The 22,226-nt window shown below is 37.1% G+C and overlaps 1 long non-coding RNA gene across 1 annotated transcript in view; it reads left to right on the top strand.

The window, feature by feature from the left end:
• The first annotated feature begins 5,857 nt into the window (after positions 1–5,857).
• The window catches only part of LOC150019390 (uncharacterized), a 60,517-nt gene continuing 44,148 nt past the window's right edge, over positions 5,858–22,226 (top strand). The window contains exon 1 of the long non-coding RNA XR_016509048.1: positions 5,858–6,065. This is a non-coding gene — a long non-coding RNA (uncharacterized LOC150019390). The remainder of the gene's footprint in view (positions 6,066–22,226) is intronic.

Here is a 22,226-nt window from a genome sequence, read left to right as displayed (position 1 = left end):
GCACTATTGCAATATCTAGCCCATCCTGGTTTATATTGTATTAGACTTGTTCAGTGTGTCTCTACTACTGGATTATAAACTCACTGAATTCAGTGACTGTCATAAAACTTTGTTATTGTTTTGCACATTAACAATTTGTTGTATGAAATTGATGCAACGTCCTGTGAGGAAGACAGATATTCTATTTCACTTATATTAAATTTAGAGAGGTTAAATAGATTCCCAGAAATCATGGGCCTTCTGCATCTGAAGTTCTATCACTGCAGTTGAATGCATTTTGATGGATATTGCTCTAGTCTGTTCTAAAAGGCTGTGTAAGATCTTTGAAATATATGAATCTATTCCTTTTAGGAATCTACAGGAAGAGGGGATTTAGTATCTAATCTAAATACTTGTGACTTTAATTTTATTTTGTTTTTAATGTATACTCAGAGAACTCATAAATCTCAAGTAAAAATACGAGTCATTTTTCTAAGTTGAATAATTCTTGCCTCCTAAAACTCTACCCATCATTGAGATTTTTCCTAAAGTCCTTTCTAAATTATTTTATTGTCATCTTTGCCATGGAGTCCTCAAATGAATAAACATTTGCCTAATGAAAAAAAAACTTCAATTTTTTTATGTATTCCATACTCCTAGAATTTTTCTGATTTCTGAAACAATTAGTATTACCCAATCCCCAGCCCCAACAAGTGAATAAATGATATCTGGAAAGTAAGATTCTCTGAAAAGGATCTTATTTATTACTAGTATTTAAGCCTTTTTGAGAGTTCTTACACAAGAATCTTCTGATGCCCCAGGAAAAAAGTTTTACTTATGTAAAGACAATACCTAATTGTGAAAAACTAAGACTGAGCGACACATATTTACTATTGCTCTTTTGTGAAATATGAGGCAAAAATAAACATGAAAAACTTAAAAATAGGCTCAGGGCTCAAAAGTCAAAGTTATTATTATTTTTATGTACGTTGGTATCACTTTCTTTTTCCATACCTTTGCACAGTATGAGCACCCATCATGTGATTAATATTGTCCTATATTTAGGAAATATATTCCTTGAAAACAGTGACAGCTGTGGGGTTTAGATAATGGATTTCTGTGTGAAAAAATGCATGTCACATAGAGCTGGTTTTGCAGTTTTTAAACATTTCATATCGCAATGAATCTTTTATACATATTTAGAAAATGAAGAGGATGAAATGAAATTTACATGGTTGAGCTCTAAAGGAAATAGTCTTAGAGTACAAAGTCACATGTCCAACATTATGTAATGCTCACTAAGTACTAATTTCTTTTTTATTTTTAAAATTTTATTCCCACCCCTACCCACCCCACTCTTCCTTGGCAACCATCAGCTCATTCTCTGTATCTGTGGATCTGTTTTTGTATAATTTTGCTTAATGGTTTATTTTGTTTTTTAAGGTTCCATATATTAGATAAATCATACAGTGTTTGTCTTTGTCTGACTTAATACCCTCTAGATCCATCCATGTTGCCACAAATGGCAAGATGTTATTTTTTTATTTCTGAATAATATTATATATGCCACATCTTCTTTTGTGTTATGCATCTATCGATGACATGTAGGCTCCTTTCATAGCTTGGCTATTGTAAATAATGCTGCATATATAGGGGAGCATATATCTTTTTGAGTTAGCGTTTTTGTTTTTTTCAAGTAAATACCCAGGAGTATCTCAATTGTTTGAGAGATCTCCATACTGTTTTTCAGAGTGGCTGCACCAATATACATCCCCACCAATAGTGCACAAGCATTTTCTCTTCTCCACATCCTCACCAACATTTGTTGTTTGTTGAGAAGTATTAATGATAGGCATTCTGGCAAGTGTGAGGTGATATCCCGTAGTTTTAATTTGCATTTCCTTGATGACATTGAGCATATTTTCATATGTCTTTTGGCCATCCGTATGTCTTATTTGGAGAAGTGTCTGTTCAGGTCCTCTGCCCATTTTTTAACTAAAAAACAAAACAAAACAAAAAGAAACATGAAATACTTAAAAATCAAATAGGGTCAAGGACCAAAGGCCAAAAATTTTTTTTCTGTATTTTGAAAAAAATTGAATACAGCTTTAGATTGTCTCCAAGATTAACTGTAAAATTTTTACTTCCTTTTTGTTTTGAACAGTTAACACTTATGAAAGCTATTAGCTTGTCACTGTTACTGGAATAACTTAGTTGTCTTAGCCCTATGTGTGCTGCTAATATAATGAATATGAAACATTAATGAGAACCTAGATTATATAGCTCTTGAGACTGCCCTTCTTCTAAGGGTGTGTGGGTGTCCAGAGTGGCTTTTTACATGAGTTTTGGTGTAATTATTGATAATAATTTTCATGTTTGAAACTTGACCTCCCAAATTTGAAAGTAAAATAACATGTTTTGATTTTCATATTAGAAATATCATGAGAAGCACTGTGATAGATCTGAATTATCTTATGAGAGTGCTAAGACAAATAAGAATATATTTATAATGAGGAAAAGGTAATCCATGTGAATCTAATATAAATAGTTCAGTTAATAAACTCTCATGAAAAATAGTTTTAAAGGCCATCTGTTGTACTTAAAACTCTCTAAACTACTATATTTATGGGATTTTTTATTTTTTACAAAAATGTTAGTTTTTCCTTTTCTTCCCACAATATCAAATGTCGCTCTTCTCCTTTTCTTACATTTTTAAGAATAATTTAAGACTAAATTATTCATGGAAATTTTAGATGTTCTTAGTAGGCTCTTTCTCTCAAACCATAAGTTGATTTTCACCAATATCCAGCTCAGTCTCTTCTCCTGCTCTCAAAACAAGCACTATAAATGTCACTTACAGTAGTATTAGTATTATCTCCAGAATACACTTACCCACTTACAAACAGATTTTATGTAATTTGGGAGCTGCTAAAAGCATAGTAGTACAGACCATAGGTTGCTTTTCTGAATCTGAAGAAGGATTTCGAACATGGAACATTTTGAACTGTAAAGAATCTTGCACAAAAGATGAAGCAAGTATATTCTAGAGAGGTGAATTGCCTGAAGCCACAAGCTAACAACTACGGGACACTGACCTAAAACTAGGTCTTTTGAATCCAAGCCTGCTGTTTTGTTTTTGCTTTTTTAAAAAAATCGTGCCTTTCTGTGTACTTTGCCACCTTAAAGTAGAAAGGTACTCATATGCCCCTTTGTGGGATATGTGTTTAAAAGTAATTGTGTTGTCATGGCTGTGGGAATGAAGATACACATGATTTTGCCATTCTTTGCTGTAAAATTTCCCCCACTAATAGGTATTTAAAATATTTATGGTTTTACTACAAAACAGTATTCTTTATTGAGAGATTTCTTTTTTTAAAAGATAAGAACGTTATGCTCTAAAAACATTTGACTTTTGCCACTACCCAACCTCATCATATTTCTTGTAAGTGTGGCTACGAATAAAGATCACATGAAAGTCAAGAAATACAATGTATGGCTTAACATTTTAAATCGTAAAGTAGTGTTTGGTTGAATTACAGCAATGTCTTTTGCAAAATTATGTTTAATTTTCGTGCATGATTCCAACAATAAGCTTTTCGTTTATCTCTGACATGTTTCCAGTCTGTGGCTCCCTGTATCCCATGCTGGGAACAGGAGGGAAATGAATGTGATCTGTCTGCTTGCCCCTTAACACTTACCAATAGTGAAAGTGTGGATCAATCTTAAGTTTTGTATGATATGGCAGTACTTTGAGCAAATGAGATGGACATAAGCCAACTATATTATTAAAAATACTCCCTTAATCTAGCATCTTTGGGGGCATGTTTTCCCATGGTCTGAAACAAAAACTGCAACAAATCAGGTTTGCCACTCCTTAGTGCTTTGAATGAAAGATTTAAAAGGGAGACCGAATTCCAGAGAAAACAGGTGGCGTGGGAGCTGGAACTGACATTGGCAGTTTCATCCCCTGTAACCAATTGTCCGTTCCATGAAAGCTTTTTGCAATGGATCATAAGAAACATATGTGAGAAATATTGAGTTGGCCTCAGGGTTGGACACTTGGAGGTACGGTGACAAAGAATTATTGCTGGTACCTACATGCACTAGAAAAAATATACTTTTTAAGTGCAATTTCAACTTAAATTAGTACTTATTTCTTGGAGAGAGGAGGTACATTTTTTTTTTTTTTTTCAAGCAGATGGCACTTGGTTTCTTATCCCCATTCGCTCCCATGGGAAGGATCATCTCTGTGGCAATTATACTTGACTGTTTTAGCGCAGACACCCATATGTATACGTTCAAGGTGATGGGTGCCTCTTGGAGAAAAAAGAGAAAAACACTGAGTCTTTATGTTCTCCACAAACAGAAAATTGGCACTTGCTTTAGCAGTATGTAAACCACTGAGGACAGGATCAGTGTAAAAATTTTGTTCCCAAGGAAATAACTCAAAAAAATAATTATCTGACTTTAATTTGTGAAATTCACAGTAAAACTTCACAGAGAATACGGTCTTAATGCCAAAGTTGTGACAACATCATCAGAAGGGGTTGATAATTTTAATTTCTTCACTACAACTGATAATTATCTACCAGCCTGATTTGCATTCACTTTGGGATTAATGTTGGAGACATTTTAGATCATAAAGAGATTTTCTCTACTATTCTCATTATCTTCTAATGTGCTCTATCTTTACCTTTTGAAATTTAAATTGTTATTGTGAAGTATTTTAGCAAAGGATATTATGTAAGGAAATTGGTGGTAGAAAGAACGTTAGCTGAGTGACCTTGGCAAGAAGTCACGTTGAAAGACTGACATGAGGTAATGATCATGAAGTGATCATTAAACTGAGGACTCCATAATCACGTTAGGAATGTGCTTGTTCTCACTTCTGAACTGTTCGCATGGTAAACGAAAAACAGCCTCAGACCTGCATTTGTTTCTTTCTCTGTTCCTAGCATAGTATACTGGGAGCCATTGACAAGGAACACTCCAAATATGAACGAAAATAGCCTATTGTCTACCTCACATAAAAGTTAAACAATTATTAAGATGATTTCATCCAGAAAATCAAATACATGATTACATTAGTATGATAAGAGAAAAATTGACTTTTAGGTATTACTTTATTAATCTATTTCTGAATAACAAATTATCACAAACTGAGGGAGGGGAGTATAAGGGGACTAAATGGTAATGGAAAAAATACAATAAAGATTAAATTTAAAAAAGAGAGAGATTAAAAGACCATATTTTTACATTCCTGATCCCAGGTGTCCCTGAAGTTCAGCTTCATTGTTGCCTTGAATCCTTAAAGTAAATTAATTTTTATGCTGGTTCAAGCTATATTTTTGTTATTTGCAGCTCCCAACTAATACCAACAAGCCACATGTAGGTGATAATTGCAGGTGTGAGGAGTGAGCAAACCCTCTGAGGAAATAGGAAGAAACCATCAAAGGAACAGCAAAGGTACAGTACAAGGAATGAGGACAGAACTAACCCAGTATTGTGGGTGACACGGAGGGCAGATTGACAATGTGTCAAGTGCTGCATTATGGTCAAGGAGAATGAGGTTGGAGGAAAGCCCACTGAACTTAGTTTTTCATTTTAATTAAACTATTGCATTAAAATTTCATTTTTGGGAGTGACCCTTGGTAACTTGAACACTCAACAGACTACCTATAATAAAATTTCTTAATAAAAAATTTTAAGCCTGGCAAATAGTGTTCCCCCCTTTATACATCTTAGCACACATGTGGAGTATGTCTTTTCATTTAGAACTGTTGGTTAAATAGACTGCATTAAATCTACGTTGATTATGGTTCAAAATAGACTGACCTTTTAATGTCAAGGATACTTATTCGGGCTGAGTCTGCTACTCCTGAGCTTAGGAGCCAGCTCCGAAACAGCTGAGAGTGACATTGTGGCCGCTATAAAAGGCAGAAGAGGGGTGTCTCGTGTTGCTTCAGGAAAATGAGAACGAGGGGAGCGCTGAGAGGAGCAGCCGCAGATCAGTATGACGCGCGACACAGAACAGCGGAGTGGATCAGAGACAGGTTTCTCTGAGAATCGAGAACGATTCGGAACAGGTGAATTGAGTACATTGTAGCTTTTGGCAACTGAGTAAAAAAACTAGGAAACTGTTTAGCTTGTTAAACACTGGGACTTGACTTAAGATACGTCTTATTTGTCCCCCTTTGGTTTTTCTTGTTACTGTGTGGCCATGTATTTGTGTTTGATAAGGAATGCACTGATTGCTTTTGAAATGTGTGTCGTAGGATAAACAGTCGGTTTTAGTTTGACCAGCTTTACACGTCTGTAGCCTATGTCACTGTGACCTTGTCGCTAACCAGAAGAGGCAGGCAGGTCTTCTAGAAACAATGACGGAGGGATGAGATAAAAAAAAAAAAAAAAAAAAAATCAGAGATGTCCATTAACAGTACCAAGGCATTTTGAGTCCCTCTGAGTCTCAGCTGCAGTCATAAGGGAGAAAACGCCATTCTAGGTTTCTCTGAGACACATTCGGGCAGAAGACAGAGGCAAACAACTTTAAATGCTTGAGGAAAACACAAGTTTTGATTGGTACTGCCTGTTGCTACTTACCAGTACTGCTCCCAGGAAAGAAGGTATCATTGCCGTGATCCCCAGCTTCTTTTTCTGGTGCTTTTGGACCCTAAGCTGAGTGTGAAGAAATATGTACAGTATTCCAAAATCTTCTGCCTGGATCACTGGGTAGGAAATAATGGTTACATATTACTCCCCACCAGGCAAATGAAAAAGCAATAAAACCACTTTGGTTTTTGTTCACATGTGGCCAATACTTGTCAACACTCAAGGTGAGGGGGATGAGGGTGAACTTGTCCCCTAAAAGGCTAGGTAGTGACCAGATTCAGAATTGTTTAAAGAAGTAATTTAAACAATTGGAAGTTTAACATCAGACATGGGTGGATGTAGCCACTCAAATGATAACTTTAAAAAATGCTTCCTGAAAAGTTAGGTGAAGGGAAGCTAAATACAGAATAGCATGTGTTATGATTAGAACTAGGTAAAAAGTATACATGTGTATAAATAGAATGCAAAAGACTAAGGACAAACTAAAGAGGGTGATTTATTAGAACTGTGGGCATCTGGATGATTTTTTTAAATTCTTGTTGATGTTATAATGTTATGAGTGTAGCAAACTTAAAGTAACCAAAATCGATGTACTTTTAGCAAGTGATAGTTTTTTGGTTGAACTACAATAAAAACATCTTAACCTAAACCATGCACATGACCATTGAATCAAACAGTGGCCCAAGTCCAGGTTCTTGTGATCCAAGCAGTTACAGGGGGTGATAGAGGGGTGAGGCCTCACATCCCAGGACGAGCGCCAGGAGAGAGCAGAAGGGGTAATAGGATCTCTTAAGTGAGTTTCTTTCTCTGTGGAGGATGGATAATAGCTAAACTCTAAAGCTGGACTGTTCAGAAGTTATATGAGTAACTCTGGGTTCATGGCTAGTTAGAAAGAGAGAAAATATATGTCAATTTGTTTTGGGAAATTGTCCGTGAAGATAAACAATAAGGATGGTCTAGTGACAATAAATTGTACATAGAAAATTGACCAGAAGAAAATGTAATTTTTCCTTGGGAGGAGATCTAACCTACTGGAGATATATGTGTTCTGCAAAAGCAATTAGATTTGGCTCCTCGAAAGAAGACCAGTTCAGCTAGAAAGCAGGAAGTTTCACTTCCTTCGACTTAATGATGTGGATGAAAATATGGACACTTTATGCCTGTCTGTTTCCAGTGAGCATTTGTTTTTGCATGTTAAACTTGGAGAAGACACAGCAATAACTTCTGAAAATCACAAAGGCTCTAGCTCAGTGGATTTAGATGTCTCTAGCAGTTTGCAATGTGTGTTGAAGTTTTTTGATCTGAGTTAATCTAGTGGTCAAAACACAGACTTTGGAGTCATATGGACTTGGGCTAGAACTCTACTTTTTACTGTCTGCATGATCTTGAGCAACTTAACTTAAACTGTCTGAGTCTATTTCCTCATCAACAGGGTGGGGATAAGAATACTTTCTTAGAGACCAGTGTGTTCTACTGAATAAAGTGTACTCCAAGTAACTTAAGAAAAGAAAAATGTTTGTAAGGAGACAGAGTATCTAATGAACTCCCTGAGACAAGAAGTGTGTAATGCTTCATACGCAGGTGAATCTAGGAACTGAAATATAGTTGGGTACCAATGTGACTTCTGATTCAGTCAGTCTCTCTTAAGGCTGAATGGGCTATGTAACATTCTTTATTCTTTCCAAAGACCTGCAAATGGATCCAACATTGCTTTTTCATTAGAACATTTATTAGTTCTAATCTTCAACAAAGACCAACTTGATTTCTCTATATCCAACTGTGAATTCCTACAAATTAGGGATTGATTGAAGTAGTTTACCTGGTGTCAGGTGTCCATCTATGGTCTAGTCAACAGTGACCTGGTGGGTCGTGCACTTGTCATATGAAGGTCAACCTCTTCCTGAAATGTGATAAGGATGTGGGAGTGAAGAGCAAGTGATAGCCATCTCTTTAACGGAAACTTGACAATATGAGGATCAAATGAGATAATGGAGTGAAGTATCTAGAATAGTGCTTGACATGTAGCTCAATAAATGGAGTCTGTGAAATAACACAGCTGATAGGCAAGGGCCATAACAATTCATTTGCTTAATCTTTGAAACCATATTTTGCCACACATGTCATCAGAGGAGGAAGCTCACAAAAACATTTGTCATGTGATATCTATGACAAATTTCTTTCTTAACCAGAGTGATCACTCTGAGAAGGAGCTGCCTCAGCAACTGATGTTAATTGTGTTCACGTTCCTTCAAACTGGTCAATGTTCACACCCCAACTTCAGTCTCTGTGGTCTTATTTGAGTTTCCCATGTGCATTTACTGACTATGGGTAAATAAGTAGATGACTACCTGAGAAGTTACCTAGCAGAAAGGCTGAATTATTCAGATATTTTCCTTGAGTTTATGTAAAAGACAAGTGGCTATTGACCAACTTTTTTGCTAAGTTGCTTTCTCCTCCTGCATTGATTTTGATGAGATGATAGACTACCAGAGTCAAGACATTGGGCCCTAATGAATGCTCCTTGTTTGAACATTGAAGTAATAATTATTCTTCCCAAGCACCTCTTCTCTGGCTATCAGAAGGTAACCCCCAAGCAGAAAGAAGCAATCATTCCCCTGAATAGCCAAGGTCAGCTGAAACACAAGCTACTTCCCAAGATATGCTGTTTCATTCCTGCTTAAATCAGGTTGTCTATTTTTAGAATTCAATCATCCCCTTCAATGAAAGAAACATTATGAAGTAGATATGAGTGCGATTTTTCTTCTGCACCTGAAGCAGTTATGGGGTCTAGAGGTACTGTTATCTAGAAAGGAAAATAATATCCCAATAAACTTGAGTTCTGTAGTTGTTATTGTAAACTAGGTAAGTTTTTGAAAAATTCAAAACCCCAAATACAATGTACAGCTTCTCTTTGAGATTATCTGAACTCATTATTATACTGAATTAATGAAATGCCTTTACTTGATAGACTATGAGGTCAAACAATATATAAATAAAGGCAAAAAGTTAATTTCTGTCTGAAAGATTTTTCAGGGACTTCATGCTCACGGGAGGCATTACCTAATACATTTCCTTCATTTCTTACTTGCAGCTTTCTAGGCCTTACCCTCCAGGGCTAAGTTCTGCTCTAGTCTAAGGTCAGTATTTATTTTAGAAGCAAAGGTACTGGTGCAGTTGCCATTGCAGGGTACCAATGCAGGAAATGTCTCATAGAAAATCATGATGCACAAGTTATGAGGAGAAACATACATTTTGTAGATGTCAGTAGATTGGCTCTCGCATCCTCTAGTTTTAGGCTGGAGAATTTGGGGGAGAAGTTCAGTCTTCAGTCTGGCTTAGGTTAACATCAGGAACCTATATCTGTCCTGCGTTGGTCCAGCCACCCTGGTGCAGTCTTCCTGAAATTGCCCCAGATGGCCTTGATAAAATGGACCTCAAGGGCCCTTCACTACTGGGGAGTAAAGACAAAATGATTTTATGGTGGATTCATCATGTCTAGCTGACATGTTGAAGAGTGCACAGACGATGTGGAGGACATCAGAGCTACCCTGGTTGTTAAATGGCTGAAGTTAGACAGAGATAGAGTGAAGGTACCAGACCTTGATCCTGATGCTGGAGGAGCTTTGCATAAGTGACCGACTCTATCTTACCAAGTCAAACTTCTCCTCTGAGCCTGAGCTATATATCCAGCTAGAAAATCCACAGGCATCAGCCTGGTCAAACATTGAACTCATGGTTTTTCCTTCCAAAATCACACATCTTCCTCTGGTGAATCGGTTCCAGCTTCCATTCACTTGCCTAAGCCAGAAACCCAGGAGCAACTCTTAATTCCTCTTCCGTGTGCCTCCATATCCAGTTTCCCTCAGTCATGTCAATTCTGTCTCTTAGTAAATCTTTGACTTTGAAGTTTGCACTATTCTTGGACTACTTTTGAAGTGCTGCACTTAAGAGTAGTTTTCTCTTTCAGTTTAAATGATGGTTAATTTCCTAAAAATGGGCCATTAAAAAAATACAAACGGATTTTCCATAAGAAAAACAGCAGCATTTAAGATATATATTTAAGTAGTGAAAATAGAATAACCATATTATAGTAATGTGAATAATAAAAAGTTTATAGAAAAATGAATATATAGTTTTTTTTAAGAAAAAAAAAAATTGTAATGACAGTGTCCAAACAAGCCACTGATTTAAAGCTCAGTCTTCCTCAAACTTTAATGTGCTTACAGATCACCTGGTGATCTTGTTAAAATGCAGACTCTGGTTCAGGTGGTATGGGATGGAGCCTGAGACTCTGGATTTCTGCTGCTGGTGCTGGTTAGAGACTACACCTTAAGCAGCAAGACCTTACTTACCCTTACATCTCTCAGCTACATTCATTCATATCTTAGAGAATTCTTGTCCCCAGATTGTCTCTGTCTTACTGGGTGGGGTGGCATCTCAAACTTGGGATTAATTATTGGCAACATTGTTCTGATGTTTTCCCTCTGGTAAAGGAGCCCATCAGAGAGATGACCCATTCACATTTTTTCATTTGTAGGTGATACTATAAAATATAGAAATAGAAGTATTTTTATACCAGAGGTAAACACATCAATGTGCACGAATCCCAGTGGCATTAAATGACATTTTACAGACATGAACACTCTTTAAAGATTAAAAATAAAAATAAAAACAACACTCTGGGAGTACCCATATTTATGGAGTATGAACTTTAAAGCACTTCAACAGTAACTGAGAAATGCCATAAGATCCTTAGCCAGGCTCAGCATGAGAACCTCCGCGGCCAGCAAAGGATACCAAAAATGTTGTCAGGCCATATGAACCATGTTATACTGGAGGTGACACAGGCATATTTTCCCTAAAACAGTGGTGAAAATTTTCATCATTTTATTCTGAAAATACGAGATAACTTTGAGTTGTAAAGTTTGATATTTTCCTGAAACAAAAATTTTAATTCTTTTTTACACAAATGAGATCATGCTACCTATACTTCTTCAACTTGCTCTATTTCCACTGGACAATGACATTGGGCATCTTATGTACTAGTATATATAGTTTTTAGCATATGCTTTTGCTACCTGTGTAGCCCATTTTTTGGTATATTTGTATCTATTCTAAGTGTATTTAAAATCCTTTTGGCCTGAGGTAGAAGGTTCATATTTATTCACTGAAAAAAAAAGTTACATGACTTTAAATTACATTGTATTGCTAACATCTTCTGAATGCTTCCTCTATACCAGATACTGTACCAATTGCTTTACAAACATAATTTCATTACATCCTGGGGAAAAATTTAATGTGGGGTGTTGTAGGATAATATGCAGAAGTGAATTACTGCACCTACCTATCTCCAAAACCCATCCAGCTTGGTGGTTCCTTAATTAGCCTAGCATTTGCAATGACAAAAATAAAACTTCATATCTAATGAAATATGGTTCAGTAAAGAACTTAGTACTTACTATTTTTTGCTAATGGCAGAGATGAAGAGAAAGAAAACAGTCTAAGAAAATCATTTGGCTCAAGAGCGGAGGATCACATTTGTCAGTGGTTTGGATCAGCATTGATTCCAACTAGATTATTGTGAAAAGGATTTCAATGGGCATTCCAGTTTGAGTGCAAACACTGCTCCAGTGGAAGAGGAAGATTTAATGGAAAGTTAAAATTATTTAACTTGTGGTATTTAGACAGGCACGGGATAGGAATCTCTAAATGGAAATGAAAAGTTATGTGGGAGAAAGCCAGGCACTTCCGTAAACATTACCATATTCATCAGATTGGGGAACCGTAGGACAAATCCCTTGTGAATGTCAAAGGCCTGCTGTACCAGGTCTTTTGAATTGGTCTTCTTCTCTGTTTCCCCTCTGCCACTAACCCAGTTCAAGCTTTTGTGATTTCTCAACTGGACTATTGCAGTAGACTCCCACCTGGTCTCACTGTCTTTAATCTTGCTGCCCATCCTGCCCCAAGCCATTTTCTACGCTGGTGACAGAATCGCCTTTGCAAAATGAAGACCTGACTCTGTCATTTCTCTACACATCCTCAGTGATGCCATCAAGTACAGGGTGAAGTCTCAGCGTATGCGTTCCCCACAGCTTGGCATCGTGAATGCAGAAACAATCTGCCTTGCTTACATCTCAGAGTCTAGCACACTTACGAAAGGTGTGGAATGAATGCCCCTTTATTTCTTCTTATATGTCCTCCGTTACTGCTGTACCTAGCATATATCTAAGATGATGTGGTTTTTGAAATCATATTGCAATTATTTATGTCTCTGCCTTCCTCAACTACATAGAGAAGGGGTCGAGTATCGTACCTGACGACAATTTCTTATTCATGTTTGAGGCCTGACAGGGCTTTTGTTTGTTTGTTTGTTTGTTTTTACACAATTTTCAGTATAAAACTTATTCTTCTATTCATTTATTTTCAGATAAATTACTTGAGGTGGGATTCCTCATTCAAAAGGCAAATACATACTTTTGGTTCTTAATACATATTTTACCAGATTGCTCTTAGGATTTCACCCATTAACTGTTTCATTACTTCAGAATGCCAATGGCATTCAATTTTACCACAACTTCATTCATATTGGTTTAATATGTACTATTATTTTTTAAATAATCCAGTAGGATTATGTATTTGGCAGGTGATTTTTAGATATATCTCTTCAGCTTTTCTAAGCTGCTTGCTTTGAAAAGAGGAAGGAAGAATGTGGATGAGCATAGAGAGGCAGGAACCTCTGGGGTCCGCTGGGACTGTGTCCAATCCACTCTCTTCACTCTTCTCCACCTTTGTTGTATTGACTTATTCTCTCTGTTAAAAATCAGGCCATACTCATGCATAGAACAGGTCTCTATTCCAAAGGAGCTGAAGATTTGCTCTATATGAGATTAATTTAGAGAATAAGCTATTCTTTATTAAGATGAGCAATAGAGGCAAAAACTCTTATTGACTTTTCTGGATCTCACCAAGGAACTTTCCAGTCTTTTCTCGTGTTCATGGATGATGTCTGACCTTAAGATGTTTTAGGTTGCTTAGGTGATATTTATTTAGTAATATTTAAGTTCCTCATTGTCGCCTTGTGCTTTGTGAGCAAGCCATTTGGGGTAGGAAATATAACTGAGTGACTTCATCAGACACATGCCTAAAACATACATTGTGAGTAACTGATTGAGGTTTGAGTCTTTATGTGCAGAACCTGCAGTGGGGCCTCTTGCTGTTTATATCTGTATGAATCCTGTGATAGTGATAAAGCGGATGGGAGCTGGGCAGAAAGAGAAGCTCAGAGGAGGGGAAAAGGAAGCGCATGTGTCAGCTATTTCAGTTCTCATCATACTTTCTATTTGGATAGCACATCACATTTGGCTGCAGCTGAAAAGCAAAATCCTATATTTAATGAGCCAATAAAATGCCTGGAGCACCAGTGCGCTCAGGGAGGCTTGACTTTCCACTAAGCTAAAAGCCGATAATTGAGCCTGTGTGCCAGCTGAGACCGGAGATTTCTACTGAAAGAGCTGTGGCTTTAACTTTTTTTTTTTTTTTTATTCCCGTGTCATGTGCAGCCAGCTTCTGATGAGGACTCGAATCCTCCCAAGAATTAACTGCTATCACCTACATTATTTTGATTAACCTTAACTCTGAGATTCTCAATTTATTGACATGCCACATTAATGCAATACCCCTGTGTAAATGCCTGTGGGAGAAGTGATAAACCAGGTCTAATGCCAGGGGGACGAGGTTGAGGCTTTTTTCTTTTTACTGTTTTTTTAAAGCTTGAAATAGAATTGTAACTCTTTCTGCTTCAGAGACACACAGGGAGAGGAAAAGGTTAGCAGGAAAGACCGTTTTATGTAATTTTTGGCTAATCTCCCCTTTTAAAGTGACAAGTTTAGCTGTGAGCTTGTTTTAGTGGGAATTTTTTTTTTTTTTTTTTTTTTTTTAAGTTGAAGGGAGCCAGCTCTATCATATGTTTAAACAATTTTCCTAATATATCTGGCCCTTGGTTTCTATAGTTTTCACTGTGCACATTCCGAGAGTTGATTCTGCTGGGAGTTTTACACACACTTTCTCGAGCTTTTTGGGCTGATGGAGAGTTGTTTTTGGATGTTTAAGAAATTCAAACAACTACACAACAAAACATTATAGGAATATCTTGTTTTATTGTGCTTTGCTTTACTGCAATTCACAGATGTTGCTTTTTTTATTTTTTATTTTTATTTTTACAAACTAAAGGCAAGACCCACTACAGTGGTCTGGAACCAAACCTGCAGTACCTGCCAGGTGCGCCTGTCTTGTTTTAGCTCACTCAGGCTGCCATAACAAAACCCCACAGACCGGGTGGCACACAAGCAAGACATTGATTTTAGAGTTCTGCAGGCTGGGAAGGCAAAGATCAACGCACCAGCAGAGTCAGTGTCTAATGAGAGCTCTATTCCTGGTTCATAGATGACTGTCCCTTGATCCCCTCACATTTGGAACTTCTTTTATAGGGCACTAATCCCATTCATGAAGGCTTCACCCTCATGACCTAATCACTTGCAAAGGCCTCACCTCCTGCTTTCATCATGTAACCAAGCAGCCTGGGGTTCCACCACCTGCCACCCTGCACAAGCATAACATGAGGATTGGTGGTGAAGAAAAAATGTCTTTATTAACAGGGTACCCAATTTGGAGGAGGGGAACAAGGTACCCTGCTTCAAGTCAACCTCTTTGGCAAAACACAGAAATTCCCTTTTTCCCAGAAGGACGGAAATCCAAACGCATGCCCGGAAGTTCCCTGTCATGCTTATCTGTCCTTTTGGAGCCCAAGGCGGCCACACGAAAGAGTCTCCATCTGTCTAGCTTTCAGGATGTCTCTCTGGGGTGCACACTTGTGGGTTTCAGAGTCACCATTGCCTCACACAGCGTCCTCTCTCTCCTGGGGTCTGCAGCGCGCTGCCAGATTCCTCCGGCCAGCCCTGCAGGGGAAGCTCCATCCATGAGCCCCAGCGCCACACGGTTCCTCTAGCCCCCACGGCAGTGAGTGCTCCCAACCCACACCTCCCTGTCCTGACCTCAGCACAAGAGCTGGACGCAGCCCCAGACCCGTGTGGCGAAGCGGCCCAGCCCGGCCGTGCTGTGCAGTGGAGAGCAGCAGCGTCTCAGGGCCCGGTGCCAGGCACGACGTGTCCCAGCGAGGGACTCCGGCTCTGTGAGCTGGTTCTCCACCATGGGGGGCGAAAAGCTCCCAGTGGGTCCAGCGTCTGCCGGTGCCCCACCCCAGTTGGGGGCAGGAGGCAAGAAGAGAGAGCTGCACTTCTGTGTACGCTCTGTTTTAAAGTCCTGGCCCACAAACGCACGTGCAACAAAGCATCCAGCTTTTCCATCAATGCGCACTAAAGTCTGCCATGTTTGGCAGCCTCCACCCCTGTGTCTTTGCCCCTTTTCTGGCCACTATTTTCTGGAAGCAGGCCGTGTTTAGCACGGGGCTGGTTTGTAGCGCACTGGCTTTGTTTGGTGTTGCCTTAGGCAGCCTTCTCCGTGGCAGCCCCGCCCTTCTCTGGGAGGGCCAGGTTTTCATGCCACCTTAGGGTTTCTCCCCTGCTCCCCAGTGATCTGACCAGACCCTCCCTGTTACAATTATGTTGGGCATTAGGGATTAATATAGTTTCCTTTGGCGGGGCGTGGGGGGTCAGGGAGACACAAAACTCTGGTCTCTAGCAATTATGGTTGATATATTTTTTCAACTATATTTGAGGACCTAGACTCTAGTAATGTGATGGCTTTTAGGTTGATCCAGAACCTGGCTCCTACAGTGTAAGATATGACAAAAGAAATAAATTATATGCCTGAGTCCCCTGAGGTTTTGGTAGAAGTTTCAATGTGTATAAATTGAGATTCAAGGAAGCATTCTATAATTAGGCATATGTCAAGATTAATCTAGCTATGATTGCACACCCCCAAATTTTATAGACAGTAGGCAAATTTAAGTGAAGATAGGTCATCACAATTTAGGTAAGTGCCTTATTATATTTTAGGCTAGGGTAACTATGCCAATCTTTTGCCATTTAATTTGCAAAAAGGTTTTATGCCACATTATTCTTTTATTTAAAAATGTCTTTAGAGCATTGACTATAGGATAAAATGATTTCTTTAGCATGTGTTGGTAAGAAAATAATTCCCTTCTGGCCTACATTTGCAAACTTCATATACACACAATCTAGCCAATTTGGAAGCCAACTGGAAGACTCATTTTCTAGAGGCAGATTTTGGCTTTTCTCCTCCTCTTTCCCCTTGCACCCAATTTCTTCTGCATCAATCTGATTTCATTTGAAAGTTGTAATTGAGACTTCAGGAGAAGTCAGAAAAAATGAGGAAAAAGTTTTCAAATTAAGGAGGTACCTGAAAAGTTCATCTCAATTCTCCTAACTATCCAGAGACAGAGGGGTTTCTAGTCTCCTGTATGGAGTTCTTCATGCATTCTTACTTATACATTATCCTCCACAACTAGGAACTTTTCCCCTTAAACCTGACTCTTTTTCAAAAAGTTATATACAAAAACCTCTTTTGTTTAGGGAAACAAAAATTTCATTTGTATGCATTAAAACTTAAATTGCGATCCATCACATTGAATAAAACTGAAATCAATAAGATTGATATAATGTAAGTAACATAGTCATGTATTATTGAAAAAGAATTTATTTAAGTAAGTTCCTTCCAGAAAATCACTTTAAAATTGAGAACAGATGTTCTTGGCTTAACTTTTAAGTTTTGAAATCAAACCATATGTTTTAACCCTTCCAGTTATCTCGGTTGTTCTCAAAGCTTAAGGGCTTGTTAAACCACAGATTGCTGGACCTTCCTCTGAGAGTCTTGTAAATCTGGGATGGGGCCTGAGAATTTAAATTTCTAAAATTTCTCAGGTGTGATAGGCAGAGTTCTAAAGATATTCCACCAGGATTTCTATCCCAAGGTTTTCAATCAAACACCAGTCTAAGAATTCAGGTTACTAATCGCTGACTTGTAAAAGAGTAGATGGCCCTGGATTACCTGGGTGGGCCCAATGCAATCACCTGAGCTCTAGAAAGTGGAAGGAGAGGTCAGAGAGAGGTGAAGCTTGTTGGAGGTAGGGACTATAATCCAAGGCTGTGATTGGCCTCCAGAAACAGAAGAGTCCCAAACAGCTCAAATAAACAGGGACCTCAATTCCACAGGAACTAAATTCTGACAACAACCTGAATGAGCTTGAAAATGGATTCACTTCCAGAGCTTCTAGAAAGAAGTTCAGCCCTGATGACACCTTAATTCTGGCCTGTGAAACTCTCTATGCTGAAAACCTTGGGAGCCATGCTGTGTCCAGCCATCGAACCTACAGAAACTGTGAGATAACAATTTGTGTTATTTTAATAATTAAATTTGTGGTAATTTGTTATAGCAACAGTAGAAAATTAATACACATGATAATACTGATGCTGCTCATCCCAGAAACACAATTTAAGAATCACTGGTTTATCTTTTGTAAATCTTCTCTTATTACTAATTTTACAGACTTTTGAAAAAAGTTCAATCATTTAACTTTGTTTTTCTTAATAGATACTAAGATGAAGGTTGTGCCTTTTATTATTTAAAATAGAATAATGTATATAAGCTGTTTAGAAGAGTGCTTAGGCCCTTGCTATAATAATAATTTCTATTAGTAGATAATATTTATTAAAATGCTCAATGCCTGGCTCATGCTAATTATTTACTGTGATCTTTGCCTGGTTTATCCTCATATTAACTCTATGAGGTAGCTACTATCATTGTTCTCATTTTACAGATATGTAAACTGAGACTCAGAGGAAACGTACCCCAAATCAGGCAGTCAGTAAAAAGTAGAGGTGAGATATGAGACTGGGCAGTATAACTCTGGAACCAAGATTCTTAATTACCATAGCTTAGGTTATTTCCCATATGGTGAGGCACTCACGTCTTGTTTGCCATGTGCGTTAAACATCTCAACATAGTTTCACAAAATAATTAAACTTAAGCTATATAGTTTTGTCTTTATTAAAGGATGCTAACTTAATAAAGAGTATCTATTATTTACTTAGCTGAAATCTATTGAACATATGCTGTATGCCAAGCACTGTCCTAGGATTGAGAATACATATTTGTGAGTGGTTCCTACCCCTGTTAAATTGATAATCCTGAAATCAACAGTCTTTAAAGTACTTAGAGAGACACTGCACAGTCACTCCGAGTGAAATCAAGAATAATACAGTAATGTTCTAAGCACTACTGTTGGAATGATTCTTGTAATTCAAGCAATGCAAGTAGATGCTCTAGATTTAGCAAATAAAAACATAGAACACCCAGTTAAATAAATGTGAATTAAAAAATATTTTTAGTATTAATATATCTAAAATATTGCATAGGAAATGCTTGCATTACCTGTTGTTTATTTGAACACATAATTTTTGACCCTTTATTTTATCTATCTAAATGCTGTTAAATAGAAAAACTAAAGATATATATATATATATATATGATTATTACTTGTAACTAATCAACTGAAAATCTAGTAGTACTAGTAAAAGATATATTAAAAGGATTAAAAGGCTGGGTATAAAATATACAAGAAACAATGACTTTTGCATATACTGACTATAATTAGAAAACATAATGGACAATGATACTTTTTAAACTTATTTTAAAATTGAGACATAATTGACATATAACAGTGCATTAGTTTTAGGTGTAAAAAATGATTATATAGATAGATAGATAGATAGATAGATATGATTACCACAATAAATTTAATTAACATCCATTATCACAGTTACCTTTTTTTTTCTTGTGATGAGAACTGTTAATATCTATTCTCTTGGTAACTTTCTGTTAGCTACAGTCACCATGCTGTATATTACATCCCTAGTACTTTTAATCTTATAATTTTATGTTTGTACCTTTTGACTATCTTCACCCATTTTCCTGCCCCCAACCTCTGCCTCTGGCAACTACTTATTTATTCTGTATCTGTGAGTATGGTGTTTAAGTGAAATCATACAATATTTGTCTTTCTTTGTCTGACTTCTTTCACTTAGTATAATGTCCTTAAAGCCCATCCATGTTTTCACAAATAGCAGGATTTCCTTCTTTTATGGCTGAATAATATTCACATATACAGTTCTCTCTCTCTCTGTCTCTCTCTCTGTCTCTCTCTCTCTCTCTCTCTCTCTCTCTCTCTCTATATATATATATATATATAGCTTTCCATATATATACACACAAATACATGTAGCTATCTAGTTTATATATATATATATACACACACACACATGCATGTAGCTATCTAGCATACACACACACATGCACATACATGTAGCTGTCCAGTATATGTGTGTGTGTGTGTGTGTATGTGTGTGTGTATATCTGTCTGTCTGGAAAAAGTCCAGCCATTGTTAATATAACAAGAACAGTTTATGTGACATCAATGTAACCTGACAGCCAAGGAGAGTGGACTGGAATGTGCATGCTGGAACAATGATGAGTTCACTGTACTAGTCAATGGGGGCAGTAGACACTATTGAGTGAGCATTTGTACTGGGTGGCCATCACATTCAAAATGACTGAGAGAATAGAGCAATGAATCTGCTCTACTTAATGCATCAGATTTTGCATTAAGCTTGAACATTCCTCCATGGAAACTATTCATATGATTCAGAAGGCTTTTGGGGATGATGAAATGAGTGCAAAACAAATAAAAGTGTGGTACAAATGATTCAAAGATGGTTGAGAGTCTGTTGAAAATGATCCACATTTTGAAAAGCCTGCAACAAGCAGAACACCTGAGAATGTTGAATGTGTATGGCCTGCAATCAATGAAGATTGGCAACTGACAGTGTGAGAACTAGAAGCTGATCTGGGGATTCCAAAAACTACTATGTCCATGATTTTGATGCAGGATCTTGGCATGACATATGTTGTGGCAAAATTGGTTCCATGGCTTCTGCTACCAGAGCAGAAGGAACATCATGCTACAGTTGTTAATGATTTGATTCAAACCACTTACAATGAACCAGATTTCCTCAAGAAGGTCATATAGCCAGCTCTGAATCGTGGGTTTACAGCTATGATCTGGAAATGAAGGCCCAGTCATCCCAATGGGAGTCGCCTGGTTCTCCATGCCCAAAGAAAGCACTGGGAGAACTGTGTGAGATCCTAAGGTGCCTACTTGGAAGGTTACTGAGGAGTCATTGTCCTATGTACAATGTTTCTTGTATCTTGTGTTTTATTCAGTAAATATCTCTTTTTTTCATATTACATGGCTGAAGACTTTCTGGACAGACCAAATATATATGTATTTATCCAAGATGACATACCAGTATATATATCACATCTTTATCCATTCATCCATCAATGGATTCTTTGGTTGTTTTCATGTCCTGGCTACTGTAAATAATGTTGCAGTGAGCATGGGAATGCATATATCTCTTCAATGTAGTGATTTTATTTTCTTCAGATAAATTCCAGAGGTAGGATTGCTAGATCATAAGGTAACAGTATTTAAAAAAATTTTTTGAGGAAACTTCACACTGGTTTTTATAGTGTCTGAACATGCCTTGCCTCCACATTCTGGCCAACACTTATTACTTTTTTGTCTTTTTATAATAGCTATGCTAACAAATGTGAGATGTTATCTCATTGTCATTTTGATTTGCACTTCCCTGATGGTTAGTGATGTAAAACATTTTCTCATGTAACACTTGGCCATTTGTATGTCTTCTTTGAAAAATATCTTCAGAACCTCTTCTATTTTTTAATTGAATTTTTTTTTGCTATCAAATTTTATGAGATCTTTATATATTTTAGGTATTATATAATTTGAAAATATTTTTTTCTCATTTAGTATATTGCCTTGTCATTTTGTTGATTTTGTTTTTTCTGTGCAGAAACTTTTTAGTTTGATGTAGCCCCATTTCATTACTTGTATCTATTGCCTTTGTTTTTGGTAGCAAAAAGAAAAAAAAATCATTACCAAAACTGATGTAAAAGAGTTTAGCATGTATGTTTTCTTCTAGAGGTTTTATGGTCTTGGAACTTATGTTCAAGTCTTTAACTCATTTTCAGGTGAGTTTCATGTATGGTGTAAGATAGTGGCCCAGTTTTTTTCTTTTGCATGTAGCTGTCCACTTTTCCCAACACCATTATTGAAAAAATTAACTGTTACCCATTGAATAATCTTGGCCCCTTTGTTATAAATTAATTGGCTGTATACTCATATTTGTGGGTTTATTTGTGGGCTCTCAATTCTGTTCCATTGATCTATATGTCTGTTTTTATGTTAATACCATACTGTTGTGGTTACTATTGCTTTGTTGTATAGTTCGAAATCAAGAAGTATGATGTTTCTGGCTTTGTACTTTTTCCTTGACAGAGCTTTGGCTATTTGGGATATTTTGTGGTTTTATACAAATTTTAGAATTGTTTTGAGAAAAATGCCTTTGGAATTTTGATTGGGATTGTATCAAATCTGCAGACTGCTTTGGGTAATATAGGCATTTTAACAAAATTGTTCCAATCGATGAGCATGGAATATCATTCCATTTATTTGTGTCTTCTTTAATTTATTTTATCCATGTTATAGTTTTAAGTGTAGGGGTCTTTCATCTCCTTGGTTA

This window comes from Furipterus horrens, unplaced genomic scaffold (genome assembly GCF_987537825.1).
Source record: "Furipterus horrens unplaced genomic scaffold, mFurHor1.1.pri manual_scaffold_2, whole genome shotgun sequence".
Classification (NCBI taxonomy): domain Eukaryota; kingdom Metazoa; phylum Chordata; class Mammalia; order Chiroptera; family Furipteridae; genus Furipterus; species Furipterus horrens.
Note: the sequence above shows the minus strand (reverse complement) of the source record. Positions and strands in the feature narration are given on the sequence as shown.